This window comes from Rana temporaria, chromosome 4 (genome assembly GCF_905171775.1).
Source record: "Rana temporaria chromosome 4, aRanTem1.1, whole genome shotgun sequence".
Classification (NCBI taxonomy): domain Eukaryota; kingdom Metazoa; phylum Chordata; class Amphibia; order Anura; family Ranidae; genus Rana; species Rana temporaria.
This window is the reverse complement of record NC_053492.1, coordinates 469219223-469239339: the sequence shown is the minus strand read 5'-3', so window position 1 is coordinate 469239339 and position 20117 is coordinate 469219223.

Genomic DNA, 20117 nt, shown 5'->3' with positions numbered 1-20117 from the left:
GCCCGACAATACCAGGCACTGTGTCTTGAGGGGGAACTCCACGCCAAAAAAAAAAAAAAAACGCCATATGTTCCCCCTCCAAGAGCATACCAGGCCCTTCGGTCTGGTATGTATTTTAAAGGGAACCCCCTACGCCAAAAAAACAGCGTGGGGGTCCCCCCCCAAAATCCATACCGACCCTTATCTGAGCACACAAGCGAACGCCCCCCCCCCCTCCTGAACCGTACCAGGCCACATGCAGAGGCGTCCCTAGGGGGGGCCAGAGGGGGCCCTGACCCCCCCCCAACATCATGCTGTGCCCCACCATGTGCCCCCCCAATTTTTGTATTTTGCTCCCCGAGAGGGAGAGCGTCCCCAGTCAGCTCTGCGGGGGATTCCTCCCCCTCCCTCTGCTCGCCGACACTGCATAATGCGAGCGCTCACACAACCAGATATTCTAGCCTGGACCGTGTTTAAGTGTGTGCACTGCAGACTGCAGTACACTGTAATCACTGAACTACATTATCTCCATCCCTTCTCTCCCCCTCCATCTGTCTCCCTCCCCCTCTCCTGTTCTTTCAAAACATTCACAATTTACTTTCACTTTCAGTTAGACAGATAATATATGGTGCAAATTTCTTTCCTGCATCCACAGATTGCAGGAAAGAAACTTGCATGATTCCCCCATCAACAGACAGTGGTGACAGGGGAATATCCCTCCTGCCCAGCAATTGTATTCTCCTGACAAACAGTGATTTTCACCAGTGGCTATACAGCAACCACTAGTGATAATTCTAAGAGAATCTGCTCATTAATGGTTCAAATCTCAGCCAGTTTCTGCTGAACCAGCTGAGATTTAAACTGTCTATGGCTGGTCTTAGCTCTTAGGCAGCCCATACATTGATTAGCACTGTGGAGTGTCGGCTTCCTGGCGTGATCGGGCATGTGGGATTTCAAACACACCCGAGCCCATCTCTATTGGTTGTAGACAGTTGAGCTCCCTGCAGGTTGCTTAGCAGCAGTGGACCCTTCTCTGACATGCTGATCGGGATGCAATCCAGGTGATGCTCTTAGTCAAATCCTAGTCATAAATATCAGTGATTTTATTGATCAAAGCCCACACTTTACAGGCATAGAGCCCACATGGCTGCTGATCATACGGTTGATTATATTCATGTGGTTGTACTCTTGATGCTAATAAATACTGTGTTTATTAGATCTGACTGGGAGCATTACCTGGATCACATGCCGATCAGCATGTCAACAGAGAAGGTTATACAGCATTACTGCTGCTAGGTGACCAGCTGGGGGCTCGGCTCTCTATAACCAACAGTGCCAGCCTTCCCCTGCATGCACCCATAATGTCACCAGCACTAGGTCCTAATAGACTGCCGCCGCTGCCAAGGAGACAGACGCCAGACCAGCGCTGTCAATAGCAGGGACAGGACAGCTGGGGATCCCCACTGTGGCAGAACACCAGGGCCCGGTGGCAAGACAACCTTTGCAACCCTGATAGTTCTCCCACTGCTTTGGACCCTTATATTTTCTTGGTGTGCTGGTGACATATATCTCTTGTTTTCTGCCACCCTGGGGGGCCCCAGTATAGTAGAAAGGGAGCTCACTGCAGAACATGTGAAAGGGCCCGTTGTGGGATCGTAGTAAAGGGCCCCAGGATATATATATATATATAATTGCATTTTATAGTTGGCCCCCCTACTTTTGTCCCTGTCCCCCCATGTGCCCCCCCTAAATATGAAAGCTGGAGACGCCACTGGCCGCATGCCCTCAACAAAGTAGTGCAGGGAGCATTTTCAAAGTCGGACCGACTTGTGTCGGACCAGTTAAGGCGGCTTCCCATAGAGTAACATTGATTTTTACACGTCATGCGACATGAGCTCCCAATGTAAGAGCGTTTGTCAAACCAATGTGAACCCAGTCTAAGGCCCCGTACACACGATAGAATCCATCCGCTGAAAAATCCCAGCGAATGGGTTTCAGCGGATAGATCCTATGGTGTGTACACTCCAGCGGATCTGTTTCCGCGGATATTTCTCCCCTGGGATGGATTTCCAGCGGATAAATATTTGATGACATGCTATCAAATCTATCCGCTGGAATCCATCCCAACGGATGGATCCGCTGGTCTGTACAGACTCACCGGATCCATCCGTCCGAAGGGATCCCCCGCATGCGTCGTAATGATCCGACGCATGCGTGGAATTCCTTATATGACAGCGTCGCGCACGTCGCCGCGTCATAATCGCGGCGACGGCGCGACACGTCATCGCCAGAGGATTTCGGCGCGGATTTCGATTCGATGGTGAGTACACTCCATCGCATGGAAATCCGCGCAAATCCTCGAGAGGATTTATCCGCGGATACGGTCCGCTGGACCGTATCCGCGGATAAATCCTCTCGTGTGTATGGGGCCTTAGGGTTTAGTCTTTCGATCCAAGCTGGCACTGAAGTTGCATACTCTGGGGGCATTAACATAGACCTATCTTCTTATGTGTGTAACAATTCAAGGTATTTATGCATTGACATCCTCCTTGAACCTGTTCAGTCCAGACAGTATGGACCCCTGCTTACTTGGCACTATCCACAGGCAGCTTAAGGCCTCGTACACACGATTGGTTAACCAGAGGACCGTTTTCATCGGTCAAAACCGATCGTGTGTGGGCCCCATAGGTTATTTAACCATAGGTTAAAAAAAGCCAACTTGCTTTAAAATTTTCGGGTTGTAAAAAATTATCGTGTGTGGGCTTTAACGACGTGAAAAACCTGCGCATGCTCAGAAGCAAGTTATGAGACAGGAGCGCTCGTTCTGGTAAAACTACCGTTCATAATGGAGTAAGCACATTCATCACGCTGTAACAGACAGAAAAGCGTGAATCGTCTTTTACTAACACGGAATCAGCTAAAGCGTCATCCGAATGGAACTTCCCCTTTATAGCACCGCCGTTCGTGTTGTACGTCACCGCGCTTTCTTAGAGCTTAGAGGTTTTTTTTAACAATCGTGGGTAGGCAAGGCCTTTTTAATGATGAAGTTGAAAAAAACATTGGCCCAGATTCTCGTAGGAGTTACGCCGGCGTATCTCCAGATACGCCATCGTAACTCTGAGTTTGAGGCGTCGTATCTATGTACCTGAATCTTAGAATCAGTTACGCATAGATTTGTCTTACATCCGACCGGCGTAAGTCTCTTACGCCGTCTTATCTAAGTTGCATATTTACGCTGGCCGCTAGGTGGCGCTTCCGTCGATTTACGCGTTGAATATGGTAATGAGCTAGATACGCTGATTCTCAAAATGTACGTGCGGCCGGCGCTTTTTTTTTACGTCGTTTACGTTAGGCTTTTTTGGGCGTAAAGTTACCCCTGCTCTATGAGGCGTTGATGAGGCGTACCAATGTTAGGTATGGACGTCGGAACAACGTAAAATTTTTCACGTTTTACGTCGTTTGCGCAAGTCGTCCGTGAATGGGGCTGGACGTAAGTTACATTCACGTCGACTAGGCATTGAACGGGCGCAATTTAATTTGAAAATTCGACGTGATACTGAGCATGCGCGCGCATGCGCCGTTCGAAAAAAAACGTCAAATACGTGGGGTCACGATTAATTTCCATAAAACACGCCCACCACTTCAACATTTGATTTAGGCGGGCTTACGCCGGCCCAGTTACACTGAGCCGGCGTAACTTAAAGTGCAAATTCTTTGAGAATACGGGACATGCCGCTCTAAGTTACGGCGGCGTAGTGTATCTCAGATGCGCTCCGCCGGCCTAAAGATAGACGATTCTACGAGAATCTGGGCCATTGTTTTTCTCTAGAGCCTGAAAAACGTCGTTTTTTTTACAACCCGAAAAATGATCGTGTGTACGCGGCATAAGACTTGACAGGCTGTGAGGCGGGCAGCGGCGGCGATGGATAGAGAGTCGCTGATTACTGCCATTACTAAAAAGAAATGTCCCCGGATTTCATAAAAAAAAATCTGGTCACCTTAACCACTTCCCGACCGCCTCATGTAGATATACGTCGGCAGAATGGCACGTACAGGCACATTGGCGTACCTGTACGTGCCTGCCTAGACGTGGGTCGGGGGTCCGATCGGGACCCCCCCCCCCGCTACATGCGGCGGTCGGATTCCCTGGGGGAGCGATCCGGAACGACGGCGCGGCTATTCGTTTATAGCCGTTCCGTTGCGATCGCTCCCCGGAGCTGAAGAACGGGGAGAGCCGTATGTAAACACGGCTTCCCTGTGCTTCACTATGGCGGCGTATCGATCGAGTGATCCCTTTTATAGGGAGACACGATCGATGACGTCAGACCTACAGCCACACCCCCCTACAGTTGTAAACACACACAAAGTGAACACTAACTCCTACAGCGCCCCCTGTGGTTAACTCCCAAACTGCAACTGTAATTTTCACAATAAACAATGCAATTTAAATGCATTTTTTGCTGTGAAAATGACAATGGTCCCAAAAATGTGTCAAAATTGTCCGAAGTGTCCGCCATAATGTCGCAGTCACGAAAAAAATCGCTGATCGCCGCCATTAGTAGTAAAAAAAAAAATAATTAATAAAAATGCAATAAAACTATCCCCTATTTTGTAAACGCTATACATTTTGCGCAAACCAATCGATAAACGCTTATTGCGATTTTCTTTACCAAAAATAGGTAAACGAATACGTATCGGCCTAAACTGAGGGAAAAAAAATTTAGATATGTTTTTGGGGGATATTTATTATAGCAAAAAGTAAAAAATATTGCATTTTTTTCAAAATTGTCGCTCTATTTTTGTTTATAGCACAAAAAATAAAAACCACAGAGGTGATCAAATACCACCAAAAGAAAGCTCTATTTGTGGGGAAAAAAGGACGCCAATTTTGTTTGGGAGCCACGTCGCACGACCGCGCAATTGTCTGTTAAAGCGACGCAGTGCCGAATCGCAAAACCTGGCCTAGGCATTTAGCTGCCTAAAGGTCCGGGGCTTAAGTGGTTAATGTACAAGGTACTGGAACCCCACATCCCATCATTAACCACCACGGTGGTCCGGGTCCCCTCACTGTAGATTGTAAGCTCCGCGAGCCGGGCCCTCCCGTCCCTTCTGCATTGAACTGCATTGTAATTGTATTGTTCCCACTCTACATTGTAAAGCACTGCGCAAACTGTTGGCGCTATATAAATCCTGTATAATAATAATAATAATTGATTGAACGTTCTGAAAGCTTCAATTTTATAATGAAACTATAGAGATAAGGCCAGCAACCGTGTACCTAGCCGGCTTCTTTCATAGGGACGGGGCAGCTGTTTACTTTCATGTTATGTCACACTGTCATTGTCCTCGTATTGGCTGTTCTCACTTCCTTCCATGATATGAGGAGACAGATAAGGTCCTCCTTCACCTGGCTGATCACCGGCGTTGCTCCACAATCTGCAGCTGTCACGTCCCACTCATACCTGCCGCCGGGTCCTGTGCGTGTCCTGGGCTGACTCATAGGTGACTCAGGATTCCCGCACACAATATATTATCCATTCATCAGGACTTTCGCTGCTGTGCAAGTCACATCCTGGTTCCATCATTTTCACCCAATTCTCACCTCGGTGGCGGGGGTCAATATCTACAGATCAATATCATACACATGCCATCATCAGACTTATCTTGGACACCTTTTCCACTTCCCTGAGAAATGTCCCCGTCCCGGCAATTCACCTGTGCAAGTGACTGAGGTGCTCCTGCCATTGAGTGACTAAGATTGAGGTTGGGGTGGACCACCAAGACCCCTGATCAGTGGCGGTTCATCCATAGAGGGCGCTGGAGCGCCGCCCCCCTCTGGCTCCCGCACAGCCACTGAAATACATAGATTCATGCATTGCATGAATCTATGTATTTTCGCCGCTGCCGCCCACTATTCAGATGGCCGGATGCTGAGTGCCGGCCATCTGAATAACGGCAGCTGGTTGGCTGTGTGGAAGTGCCTATCAGAGCCAGCGGCTCTGAGTACAGCCCTCAGGCTCTAGTCGGCTTCCTGAATGCTTATCCTCGGGACGTACCGGCGGTGCGTTCCTTGGATAAGACTGACAGGCGTCTCAGCCAATCAGGTTCACTGGTTCTGGTTATCGGTAACCTGATTGGCTGAGGGCGGGTGAAGACATCGAGGGACGGTAGAAGACATCGAGGGACGGTAGAAGCACGGCCGACCCCAGAAAGGTAAGTGCCAGGCGGGGGGGGAGGGGGCATTTTACAGGTCACAGTGGCGGGTGAAGACATCGAGGGCGGGTGAAGACATCGAGGGACGGTAGAAGCACGGCCGACCCCAGAAAGGTAAGTGCCAGGCGGGGGGGGGAGGGGGCATTTTACAGGTCACAGTGGCAGCATTTAACTGGGCACAGTTGCGACAATTGCGGGGCACAGTGGCTACAATTGCTGGGCACAGTGGTAACAATTGATGGCACATACAGGTCACAGTGGCAGCATTTTACTGGGCACAGTGGCGACAATTGCGGGGCACAGTGGCTGCAATTGATGGGCACAGTGGTGACAATTGATGGCACAGTGGTAACAATTGATGGGCACAGTGGTAACAATTGATGGCACAGTGGTGACAATTGATGGGCACAGTGGTGACAATTGATGGCACAGTGGTGACAATTGATGGCACAGTGGCGACAATTGATGGCACAGTGGCTGCATTTGATGGCTTGGCACAGTGGCGACAATTGATGGGCACAGTGGCTGCGTTTGATGGCATGGCACAGTGGTGACAATTGATGGCACAGTGGCTGCGTTTGATGGCATGGCACAGTGGTGACAATTGATGGCACAGTGGCTGCGTTTGATGGCACGGCATAGTGGTGACAATTGATGGCACAGTGGCTGCGTTTGATGGCATGGCACAGTGGTGACAATTGATGGCACAGTGGTGGCAATTGATGGCACAGTGGCTGCGTTTGATGGCATGGCATAGTGGTGACAATTGATGGCACACTGACTGCGTTTGATGGAATGGCACAGTGGTGACAATTGATGGCACAGTGGTGGCAATTGATGGCACAGTGGCTGCGTTTGATGGCATGGCACAGTGGTGACAATTGATGGCACAGTGACTGCGTTTGATGGCATGGCACAGTGGTGACAATTGATGGCACAGTGGCTGCGTTTGATGGCATGGCACAGTGGTGACAATTGATGGCACAGTGGCTGCGTTTGATGGCATGGCACAGTGGTGACAATTGATGGCACAGTGGCTGTGTTTGATGGCATTGCACAGTGGTGACAATTGATGGCACAGTGACTGCATTTGATGGGCACAGTGAGGCTGCAATTGTTTTTTTTTCATTTGCGCCCCCCCAAAAAATTTTGAGCACCAGTCGCCACTGGTGTCCATGATAACATTGGAGCCGCCTACGAGAAAGGGGCACCTTTTTTATGTCCCCTCTTATGCCGCATACACACGATCGGAATCTCCGACAACAAATGTTCGATGTGAGCTTTTTGTCGGAAATTTCGACCGTGTGAAATGCTGTCGGAATTTTCGACAACAAATGTTAGAGAGCCGGTTCTCAATTTTTCCAACAACAAAAGTTCTTGTCGGAATTTCCGATCGTGTGTATCCAATTCCGAAGCACAAAAATTCTACGCATGCTCGGAATCATTGAACTTCATTTTTCTCAGCTTGTTGTAGTGTTGTACGTCACCCCGTTCTTGGCGATCAGAATTTCAGACAACATTTGTGTGACCGTGTGTATGCAAGACAAGTTTGAGCCAACATCCGTCGAAAAAAAATCCACGGTTTTGTTGTCGGAATGTCCGATCGTGTGTACGCGGCATTATACCCATGGGGAGATCTATAATGGTCCCAGGGTGGTAACTAGAGATGTGCAACGGAAAGTTTTGTTTCAGATTAGTTTGTGAGGTTAATAATTACATTTCGTCATATTCGTTGTGTTGGAATGATTCGAAATTCACATTTCAAAGGACGGCTATATTCGTTGTATTTTATTCTATTTAACCACTTCACACAATTCGCCGTACCCGTATGTCGGTACTTTGACGCTAAATACCGGGGTTATGGCAGCAGCTATCTGCCATAACCCCAGAATTTTCGGGAAAGCTGTGCGTTTCTCTTTAGGATAAAAGTGGTCTCGGTGACGAATTCGCCGCAAGATCTCAATCCCTTTTATTTGAAGCGTGACATTTTGGGTATCAATTTACTCGGCGTAACAATATGTTTCACAATATAAAAAAAATTGGGCCAACTTATTTTTTTATTAAAAAAGTGCTCAAATATGGTGTGACAGAAAGTATTGCAACGACTGCCATTTTATTCTTTGGTGTCAAACATAAGGCCCGCGGGCAGGGCCGGCCTTTGGGGTGTGCGAGCCGTGCGGCTGCACAGGGCGCCATGGGCAACAGGGGCGCCATGCGGCACACACAGCTCACAGAATGTGAGTCACATCAGGGCCGATCCTAGATGGGGTGCAGTTCACCCAGGCGCCACAGAGGTGGGGGCGCTCAAGCGCCAGAGTGCCCTATGCCAACGCAACCTGCCCTATGCCACTGCAACTTGCCCTATGCCACCTCAGCCTGCCCTATGCCACTGCAACCTGCCCTATGCCACATCAGTCTGCCCTATACCACCGCAACCTGCCCTATATCACGCCAGCCTGCCCTATGCCACCACAACCTGCCCTATACCACCCCAACCTACCCTATACCACCACAAACTGACCTTTACCACCTCAGCCTGCCCTTTACCACTGCAACCTGCCCTATACCACCCCAGCCTGCCCTATGCCACCACAACCTGCCCTATACCACCCCAACCTGCCCTATACCACCACAAACTGCCCTATACCACCCCAGCCTGCCCTATGCCACCGTAACCTGCCCTATACCACCCCAACATGCCCTATGCCACCGCAATCTGCTCTATACCACCCCAACCTGCTCTATGCCACCGCAACGTGCCCTATGCCACCGCAACTTGCCCTATGCCACCTCAGCCTGCCCTATGCCACATCAGTCTGCCCTATATCACCCCAACCTGCCCTATGCCACCGCAACCTGCCCTATACCACCCCAGCCTGCCCTATACCACCACAAACTGCCCTATACCACCCCAGCCTGCCCTATACCACCCTAACCTGCCATATGCCACCACAACCTGCCCTATGCCACCGCAACCTGTCCTATGCCACCGCAACCTGCCCTATACCACCCCAACCTACCCTATACCACCCCAGCCTGCCCTATACCACCCCAGCCTGCCCTATACCACCCCAACCTGCCCTATGCTACCGCAACCTGCCCTATGCCACCCCAGCCTGCCCTATACCACCACAAACTGCCCTATACCACCCCAGCCTGCCCTATACCACCCTAACCTGCCATATGCCACCACAACCTGCCCTATGCCACCGCAACCTGTCCTATGCCACCGCAACCTGCCCTATACCACCCCAACCTACCCTATACCACCCCAGCCTGCCCTATACCACCCCAACCTGCCCTATGCTACCGCAACCTGCCCTATGCCACCCCAGCCTGCCCTATATTAACCCAACCTGCCTTATATTACCCCAACCTGCCCTATATCGCCCCAGCCGTCCCAATACCACCCTATACTTTAATTTACAGGGGCCATTTGGGGGGGGGGGGCGCCACAGGATTATCTCGCACAGGGTGCCTGAACACCTAAGGCCTAAGACCTCAAGCAATGTATCCAGCTTCTTCCCAGCAGCAGCATAAGGAAAGGGGGGTGCACTGTGATGTAAGGGAAAGTGGAGGACTCAACTTCTGATGGTGGGGTGGCTCTTGACATCTAATGTTACAGATACAACCGGCCCTTTTGAGGACAATCATAATGCTGATGCGGCCCACAATGAAATTGAGTTTGACACCCCTGCTGTAGGGTGTCAGAAAAAATATATATAGAGGCCCGGATTCAGAAACAATTTACGCTGGCGTATCTATTGATACGCCGCGTAAATTCTAGCATGCGCCGGCGTATCTTCTTTCTGTATTCAGAAATTTGGCTAAAATACGACTGACGTAAGTCTCTTACGCCGTCGTATCTTAAGTGCATATTTACGCTGGCCGCAAGGTGGCGCTTCCGGAGATTTACGCGTATAATATGCAAATTAGGTAGATACGACGATTCAGAAACGTACGTCCGCCCGGCTCATTTTTTTACGTCGTTTACGTAAGGCTTTTTCCGGCGTAAAGTTACCCCTGCTACATGAGGCGTAGCCAATGTTAAGTATGGACGTCGGGCCAGCATCGAATTTAGCGTCGTTTACGTCGTTTGCGTAAGTCGTTCAAGGAATAGGGCTTTGCGTAAGTTACGTTCACGTCGAAACCAATGAGGCTTTGCGGCGTAATTTGGAGCATGTGCACTGGGATACGTCCACGGACGGCGCATGCCGTCATTTACGTGGGGTCACACTGAATTACCATAAAACACGCCCATGTCTTCCTATTTTGAATTAGGCGGGCTTACGCCGCCCCTCATACGCTACGCCGCCGTAACTTAGGGCACAGGTTCTTTCTGAATACAGAACCTGTCTCACTAGGTTACGGCGGCATAGCGTATCTGAGATACGCTACGCCCGCACAAAGTAACGCCGGGCTTTCTGAATCTGGGCCAAAATGTTTAGGGGTTCTAAGTAATTTTCTAGCAAAAAAAAATGATGTAAACAACAATTGTAAAAAAGAGACCCAGGGCTGAAGTGGTTAAAAAAAAAAATATTTGATTATTTTCTATTCTATTTTTTCTATTCTATTCTACTATTACATTTTCTATTCATGTATTGTCTAGTCTTTTCTATTCCATTATTTTATATTCGGTTATATTCTATTCCATTTTATTCTAGTCTGTTTTATTCTATTCCATTATATTTTGTTTTTTATTCTGTTCTGTTTTTATTATATGCAAAGAAAAAGAACCAAGAATGAACATGGACAGTAGACCCAAGATCAAAAAGAGAGCACTCAATTGCATGAAAATCCAAATTTATTTAACATTGTATAAAAAAACATATTAAAACACATATTGAAATACATATCAAATTGTGTGGTGAGACCTATATGAACCCTTGAGAAACCCTGTAGGTATGACCATAGATATGACCATAGATATGATGGACTCTGAAGCCGGTAGGACTCGGAAGGTCTTACATATCGGGGCCCCACAGGAAATCAATGCATCGAGGGATCACTACGTGTTTCGCATATAGCTTTCTCAGGAGATCCTATTGGTACCAAGTTGCATAAGAAAAAGAGAAACAGGAAATGCCCAACCACATGTCACAAGCGGGGACAGAGAAACAGCGTGCAGATGGCTTCAATGCAGGAGTGCTTTAGGTGTGTTTCAGCCAAAAAAAGAGAGGAACTTGCCATAAGGTGAAATATCTACACACCACGTATAGAGTATATTCAAGGGGGTAGATTCAGGAAAGAATTACGCCGGCGTATCCATAGATACGCCGCGTAATTCAAAAGCTGCGCCGGCGTATCTATTTTCTGTATTCAGAAAGCTAGATACGCCGACTGTAGCCTAAGATACGACTGGCATAAGTCTCTTACGCCGTCGTATCTTAGGGTGCATTCTGAGGCTGGCGCCCGGCGGTAGTTTTTTACGTCGTTTGCGTAAGTCGGTTTCGTCGTAAGGCTGCTCCTGCTATTAGGAGGCGCAGCCAATAGTAAGTATGGACGTCGTAACCGCGTCGCGATTTTCACATTTTACGTTGTTTGCGTAAGTCGTCCGTGAATGGCGCTGGACGCCATTTACGTTCACGTCAAAGCCAATGACGTCCTTGCGACGTCATTTACCGCAATGTACGTCGGGAAAATTTAGGGACGGCGCATGCGCAGTACGTTCGGCGCGGGAAAGCGCCTAATTTAAATGATCCACGCCCCCTACGGGATCATTTGAATTACGCACGCTTACGCCGGCCCCTTTTACGCAACGCCGCCGCAAATTACGGAGCAAGTGCTTCGTGAATACAGCCTTGCTCCTGTAATTTACGGCGGCGTAGCATAAAAACGATACGCTGCGCCGCCGTATCAGTGCGCGGCCCTACCTGAATCTGGCCCAAGGAGTGTAACATTTTCACATGAAAATCCATTAACATATTGTGAAAGCGAGAACGCACGCAATAATGCGCAAAATAGCACAAACGCAAATGCGTGAGAATACGCGCAAATACATACAAGAAAAAACTGCTTAAAAAATAGATGTTCAAACAAGAGTATTGTGTGCAAGAGGCCTTAATTGTGTCTGTGAATCCCTGGATAATGGAAATGTTCGCACATGTCTAGTGGTAACATAGCTGGTCCTATTGAGGCACTTTGTTGGTGACTGAAGGAAGAAGATCATCCTAGATAGTCTTATTGAGGAAGGAAAACCTCCTAGATAGTCTTATTGAGGAAGGAGACCCTCCTAGATAGTCTTATTGAGAAAGGAAACCCTCCTAGATAGTATTATTGAGGAAGGAAACCCTCCTAGATAGTCTCATTGAGGAAGGAAACCATCCTAGATAGTCTTATTGAGGAAGGAGACCCTCCTAGATAGTCTTATTGAGGAAGGAAACCATCCTAGATAGTCTTATTGAGGAAGGAAACCCTCCTAGATAGTCTTATTGAGGAAGGAGACCCTCCTAGATCGTCTCATTGAGGAAGGAAACCCTCCTAGATAGTCTTATTGAGGAAGGAAACCCTCCTAGATAGTCTTATTGAGGAAGGAGACCCTCCTAGATAGTCTTATTTAGGAAGGAAAACCTCCTAGATAGTCTTATTGAGGAAGGAAACCCTCCTAGATAGTCTTATTGAGGAAGGAGACCCCCCTAGATAGTCTTATTGAGGAAGGAGACCCTCCTAGATAGTCTTATTGAGGAAGGAAACCCTCCTAGATAGTCTTATTGAGGAAGGAGACCCTCCTAGATAGTCTTATTGAGGAAGGAGACCCTCCTAGATAGTCTTATTGAGGAAAGTGACCCTCCTAGATAGTCTCATTGAGGAAGGAAACCCTCCTAGATAGTCTTATTGAGGAAGGACACCCTCCTAGATAGTCTTATTGAGGAAGGAAACCCTCCTAGATAGTCTTATTGAGGAAGGAGACCCTCCTAGATAGTCTTATTGAGGAAGGAGACCCTCCTAGATAGTCTTATTGAGGAAAGTGACCCTCCTAGATAGTCTCATTGAGGAAGGAAACCCTCCTAGATAGTCTTATTGAGGAAGGACACCCTCCTAGATAGTCTTATTGAGGAAGGAAACCCTCCTAGATAGTCTTATTGAGAAAGGAGACCCTCCTAGATAGTCTTCTTGAGGAAGGAGACCCTCCTAGATAGTCTTATTGAGGAAGGAAACCCTCCTAGATAGTCTTATTGAGGAAGGAAACCCTCCTAGATAGTCTTATTGCGGAAGGAAACCCTACTAAATAGACTTATTGAGGAAGGACACCCTCTTAGATAGACTTATTGAGGAAGGACACCCTCTTAGATAGACTTATTGAGGAAGGACACCCTCTTAGATAGACTTATTGAGGAAGGACACCCTCTTAGATAGACTTATTGAGGAAGGACACCTTCCTAGTGTCAGGTCACCTTTGGCCAGGTGATAAGTGCACCCCGTTGGGGTGAACCCTATGGCCGACTGCTGCGATCAGAGAGGAAGCGTGAGCCCAAGATTCCCCAGGGCGCGGAGTCCAAAACCCAGCTTTGTGTTCACCAGAGCCTCTGGTGGTGAGGATGGCCTTCGCAGCAGCTGGATCCAGGTCGCAACCCCTGGGGTCCCCAAGGTCATGCTCCGCAGGGAGAGAGGGGAAGCAGCAACCAGGACAAGCGATAGTGATGGATAAGCCGAGGTCGGGGCAACAGGCAGACAAGGGTAAACAAGGAACAGGACAAGGGTCAGGGAAACAGGCAAACAGAAGAAGTCAGAGACGAGCCAAGGTCGGTACACAGAAAGGTAAACGTAACACACTGCAGACAGGCACAAGCTACAAACAAATGTTGAACAGCAAAGCAGACTAGCAGTGCAGTGGTTAATATAGGCTTCCTGGGATGGCCTGGGGTGGAGCAATACAGGGAGGAAGGTGATAAAAGTCAGAAGGAGGGTCAGGCCTCTAATGAACACATGAGACAGGTAAGCTGCCAGACTTTATTGCATATCCATGACACCTAGATAGTTTTATTGAGGAAGGAGACCTTCCTGGATAGTTTTATCGAGGAAGGAGACCTTCCTAGATAGTCTTTTTGAGGAAGGAGACCCTCCCAGATTGTCCTATTTTTGAGGAAGGAGACCCTCCTATATACAGTAGCCTTGTTGAGGAAGGAAACCCTCATAGATTGTCTTATTGAGGAATAAGACCCTCCCAGATAGTCCTATTGAGGAAGGAAACACTCTTATTGAGGAAGGAGACCCTCCTATATAGGTTTATTGAGAAATGAGACCCTCCTAGATAGTCTTACTGAGGAAGGAGACCCTCCCAGATATTGGTGGATAGACTGAATATGATCTTTACGCAGGCCATTGTACATTGGTCAATGTATTGGACTTGGACTGAACATTGTCACCTCTGCAGACCTCCATCGATATGATCTGCTAGTAGTGTCAAACAATACACCCCTCTCCCAATAGTAGTACATTTCTAACCCAACAATCTAGCACCTTCCATCAATATCCTACTGTATATTCTGGCCTACCAACTTCCTCCGTAGTACACGTCCAGCCTAGCAATATATCTACTGGCAGTAATATATACCTTGCTCAGCAATAAAAAAAATAATCTCATGATGTCTTTTTCTGCCAGGTTCTGCCCTAAAATCAGATGGCCCGGTCACATGAACATTCCTGTTTAGGGCATTTGGGGAGGGAGAGGAATGTAGGTGGTCATACCACCAGTAGAAATACAACAGCAATTAGGTGAGATATACTAATCCCTCCGATCTCTTTGATCTCTGAGTCATTCAGGGCCACAGGCATCTAACACATAATTAATAGGAAGCCTCTCAGTCTGGATAAAAAGCTCTGCAGTGCATACGGTGCATGGGAAGTTTGGTAATACTGCAGGTGGTCTTTTCTAACTTGTGTTCTACAGGGTGCTGTGTAATGTAAAAGGGTCCAGAGGTGTAGGGTGCTGTGTAATGTAAAAGGGTCCAGAGGTGCAGGGTGCTGTGTAATGTAAAGGGGTCCAGAGGTGCAGGGTGCTGTGTAATGTAAAGGGGTCCAGAGGTGCAGGGTGCTGTGTAATGTAAAGGGGTCCAGAGGTGCAGGGTGCTGTGTAATGTAAAGGGGCCCAGAGGTGCAGGGTGCTGTGTAATGTAAAGGGGCCCAGAGGTGCAGGGTGCTGTGTAATGTAAAGGGGTCCAGAGGTGCAGGGTGCTGTGTAATGTAAAGGGGCCCAGAGGTGCAGGGTGCTGTGTAATGTAAAAGGGTCCAGAGGTGCTGTGCTTTGTAATGTAAAGGGGTCCAGAGGTGCAGGGTGCTGTGTAATGTAAAGGAGTGCAGAGGTGCAGGGTGCTGTGTAATGTAAAGGGGTCCAGAGGTACAAGGTGCTAGAACCCCACATCCCATCATTAACCGCCGCCGCAAAGAGCTGCCGCCGATGGATGGGATCAGGGTTGCCAACCACCAGTAAATTTACTGACAGTTTGTAAAAATCTGTGATTTTTTTTACAATTGCCAGAAAAAATATCAGGGGCTGATAATTTCATGCTGTGTTGACTTTTTAAGTGTGAATCAAGCAAATTACTTTGTTATAGGTATTGTCAGTGTTTCCATGTAATGTTTATACTGTTCAAATATTCACTGTGTTAGTTTTCAATAGGAGTTCTGTAATTTCTCAGGTTGCCAGTAAAAAATGTGCTCCATCAGTAAATTTTCCATGTTTTGACAGTAAAAAATGCTGCGGGAGCTTGACAACCCTGGATGGGATCAGAGGCAGTGGGATGGATGGGCTCAGAGCCAGAGGGATAGATGGGATCAGAGGCAGAGGGATGGATGGGATCAGAGGCAGAGGGATGGATGGTATCAGTGCCATAGATAAAGTTGACGGGTTCAGGGAATCCCCAGAAACCCTGAAAGCTGACAGACAATGAGTGGGCGGGGAGGATGATGGTACACCCCTAACCCCTTTGTACTTTTTTTTAACCTGAGAGGTTCAAATCTTATCAGTGCCATAGAGATGGATGGGATCAGAGCCAGGGGGATGGATGGGATCAGGCAGAGGGATGGTGGGGTCAGTGGCAGAGGGATGGATGGGATCAGTGGCAGAGGGTAGGATTGGATAAGACAGAGGGATGGTGGGATAAGTGGCAGAGCGATGGATGGATGGGATCAGGCAAAGGAATGGACGGGATCAGGCAGAGGGATGGTGGGATCAGAGGCAGAGGGATGGATGAGATCAGAGGCAGAGGAATGGCTGGGACCAGGCAGAGGGATGGGTGGGATCAGACAGAGGGATAGTGGGATAAGTGGCAGAGAGATGGATGGGATCACTGGCAGAGGGATGGATGGATGGGATCAGGCAAAGGAATGTATGTGGTCAGGCAGAGGGATGGTGGGATCAGAGGCGGAGGGATGGATGGGATCAGAGGCAGAGAGATGGATGGGATCAGAGGCAGAGGAATGGCTGGGATCAGGCAGAGGGATGAGTGGGATCAGTGGCAGAGAGATAGATGGGATCAGGCAGAGGGATGGTGGGATCAGGCAGAGTGATGTATTGGATCAGGGGCAGAGGGATAGGTGGGATCAGAGCCAGAGGGATGAGTGGGATCAGAGAGAGGAATGGCTGGGATCAGGCAGAGGGATTGTGGGATCAGTGGCAGAGAGATAGATGGGATCAGGTAGAGGGATGTATTGGATCAGGGGCAGAGGGATAGATGGGATCAGGCAGAGGGATGGTGGGATCAGGCAGAGGGATGTATTGGATCAGGGGCAGAGGGATAGATGGGATCAGAGGCAGAGGGATGAGTGGGATCAGACAGAGGAATGGCTGGGATCAGGCAGAGGGATTGTGGGATCAGTGGCAGAGAGATAGATGGGATCAGGTAGAGGGATGTATTGGATCAGGGGCAGAGGGATAGATGGGATCAGGCAGAGGGATGTATGGGATCAGGGGCTGAGGGATAGATGGGATCAGGCAGAGGGATGTATTGGATCAGGGGCAGAGGGATAGATGGGATCAGGCATAGGGATGTATTGGATCAGGGGCAGAGGGATAGATGGGATCAGAGGCAGAGGGATGGAACAATGTAACTATATAAAAATTTCCATACCTGGAATTCTTCTTTTAAAAAAAACTCTATATTCAGAACCCTATACCTACAGTTGATCCATAGGAAGGCAAGAAAACCTTAAAGCATGATCCAATTTGCTCCATCACAGGAATAAAATCCTTCATGATCCCCTAGGGCAGGGGTTGTCAATCTCAATTTTGTTTGTTATTTCTTTCCACCTGTGGCATCAGGGCGTAGAGGGAGCTGACTGACAAAAAGTCTTCTCTCCCCCTTTTTGTACCTGGGGTCATAGGTCCCCTTAAGTTCTGTTGGTTTCTACCACCGGGCTCACTGTTATTGCCATTTCATTGCAAATCTCTGGAATTCTTCTTAATGGTAAAGCTGCCATTCCAGCAGAATGTTCGTAATCCAAAGTACTCGCATATCAAAGCGATTTTCCCCATTGAAGTCAATGGAAACTAAAATAATGTGTTCCGCATTGACTTCAATGGCATGCAATACTGCATGTTGGCAGAGGTGGAGGGCGCCGGAGAGCCTCGTAAACACTCGGAAAGGCCAGAGTTTTTACGAGATTTTCCGATCATTTCTGAATGGCTCCGAATGGCGTAGATCGGCTCCAATCTGCGCCGTTCAATAGCGCAGTCTCCAGCGCCCCCCACCTCAGGCCAAACGCGGTATTGCGCACCGCTTTGGCTTGAAACCTGAAACAACACTCGCAAGCCGAGTCCGAATTTTTAAAAATACAGCGCTCGTATTGCGAAACGCTCGTTAACCGCGTTACTCGCTATCCGAGGTTCCACTGTACCCCCATTTTACATTCTTCTTTCCCTTATATACTCATTAATATCCAGTAAAATGTCCATTTACAGCCTCTGTTATTTCTTTGCTGTCTTTTGCATTTGCATTCTGTCTTTGAATTATGTCCAAACCCAAGGGTGTCAGAGGTGTCGGGAGGCTTGCAAGTTCAGGGCAACCTCTGGGGACAGTCATCTTCCAGTGGCCCCTACAGGGGTAGGGCTACACTTATAATAGCCAGCTATATCCTGTGCATTCAAGAATGCATCAACATTTATTGATGGTTCCAATCTCTCCCCATCAAAAAGCCAGGACCACCTAACACAAACTCTTATTTACAGCGGTGTGAAGTTGGAGCCCCCATCCCACCCATACCAAATCTTTGGTTGATTTAGGAGGTACTATCCACTTAAGCCCCGGACCAATATGCTGCTAAATGACCCAAGGGGTTTTTACAATTCGGCACTGCGTCGCTTTAACAGACAATTGCGCGGTCGTGCGACGTGGCTCCCAAACAAAATTTGCGTCCTTTTTTCCCCACAAATAGAGCTTTCTTTTGGTGGTATTTGATCGCCTCTGCCGTTTTTATTTTTTGCGCTATAAACAAAAATAGAGCGACAATTTTGAAAAAAATGCTATATTTTTTACTTTTTGCTATAATAAATATTCCCCCAAAAACATATATAAACAATTTTTTTTCCTCAGTTTAGGCCGATACGTATTCTTCTACCTATTTTTGGTAAAAAAAAATCACAATAAGCGTTTATCGATTGGTTTGCGCAAAATTTATAGCGTTTACAAAATAGGGGATCGTTTTATTATTTATTTATTTTTTACTACTAATGGCGGCGATCAGCGATTTTTTTCGTGACTGCGACATTATGGCGGACACTTCGGACAATTTTGACACATTTTTGGGACAATTGTCATTTTCACAGCAAAAAATGCATTTAAATTGCATTGTTTATTGTGAAAATGACAGTTGCAGTTTGGGAGTTAACCACAGGGGGCGCTGTAGGGGTTAGTGTTCACCTAGTGTGTGTTTACAACTAGGGGGGTGTGGCTGTAGGTCTGACATCATCGATCGAGTCTCCCTATAAAAGGGATGACACGATCGATGCAGCCGCCACAGTGAAGCACGGGGAAGCCGTGTTTACATACGGCTCTCCCCGTTCTTCAGCTCCGGGGAGCGATCGTGAGGGGGCGGCTAGAAACGAATAGCAGCGCCCTCGTCCCGGATCGCTCCTGAAGCCACGGGAACCGCCGCATGTACGGGGGGGGGTCCCGATCGGACCCCCGACCCACGTCTAGTCAGGGACGTACAGGTACGCCAATGTGCCTGTCCGTGCCATTCTGCCGACGTAAATGTACATGCGGCGGTCCGAAAGTGGCTATTATTTTTACGTAAATTTGAACAATTTGTTGTTCCAGCATTAAATATGTAAAACTATCATTGGGATTATCTCTTTAAAAACTTCATATGTAGTGCCTGTGTACTTTATGGTACTGGTGCTAGTTAAATTTAGAGGGAGATCAGAGTGTAGTTAAACTCTGATCCAGATTGTTAAGTGCAAAACAGGGTCTCTGTCTCAGCTTGGCTGTGCTGTGGGCTATTCTGTTTTGCTGGGGTGTTCTTCCAGCCCCGGTGCTGCAGGTGGCAGCAGTGGAGTCAAGGTTTGGGTGCTCTTTCCCAGCAGCCAATCATGAGGGTTTGTCCTCGCTATGCATGCTGGGGAGGGGTATTTATCTTCTTCCTCCAGTGTGGCACCCACCTTTAGGGTGACCACATCACGGCCCCCCCGGCGATATGGCCTACCTGGCCGGGGCGTGCGTGCCACGCGGTGTTCCTGGTTTCCGAGACCATGTTGGCCCGGAGCATCTGAACAGCGACAGGGACCCAGTGAGTGACTGTGTTCCCACTTCTGAAGATCCCAAGCTGTATTGCTGTTCGGTGGGGAGTCAGTCTGAGGAGCGCCATTGAGAGGCTGGCGGTCCGAAAGGGCTTGGACAGACCACCGGGGATAAAGGTAGCCGGACACTGAGGGATTGATCACCTGTCAGTCTGCACCTGGGCGACAAGTTGAAGGAGATCCAGGCGTA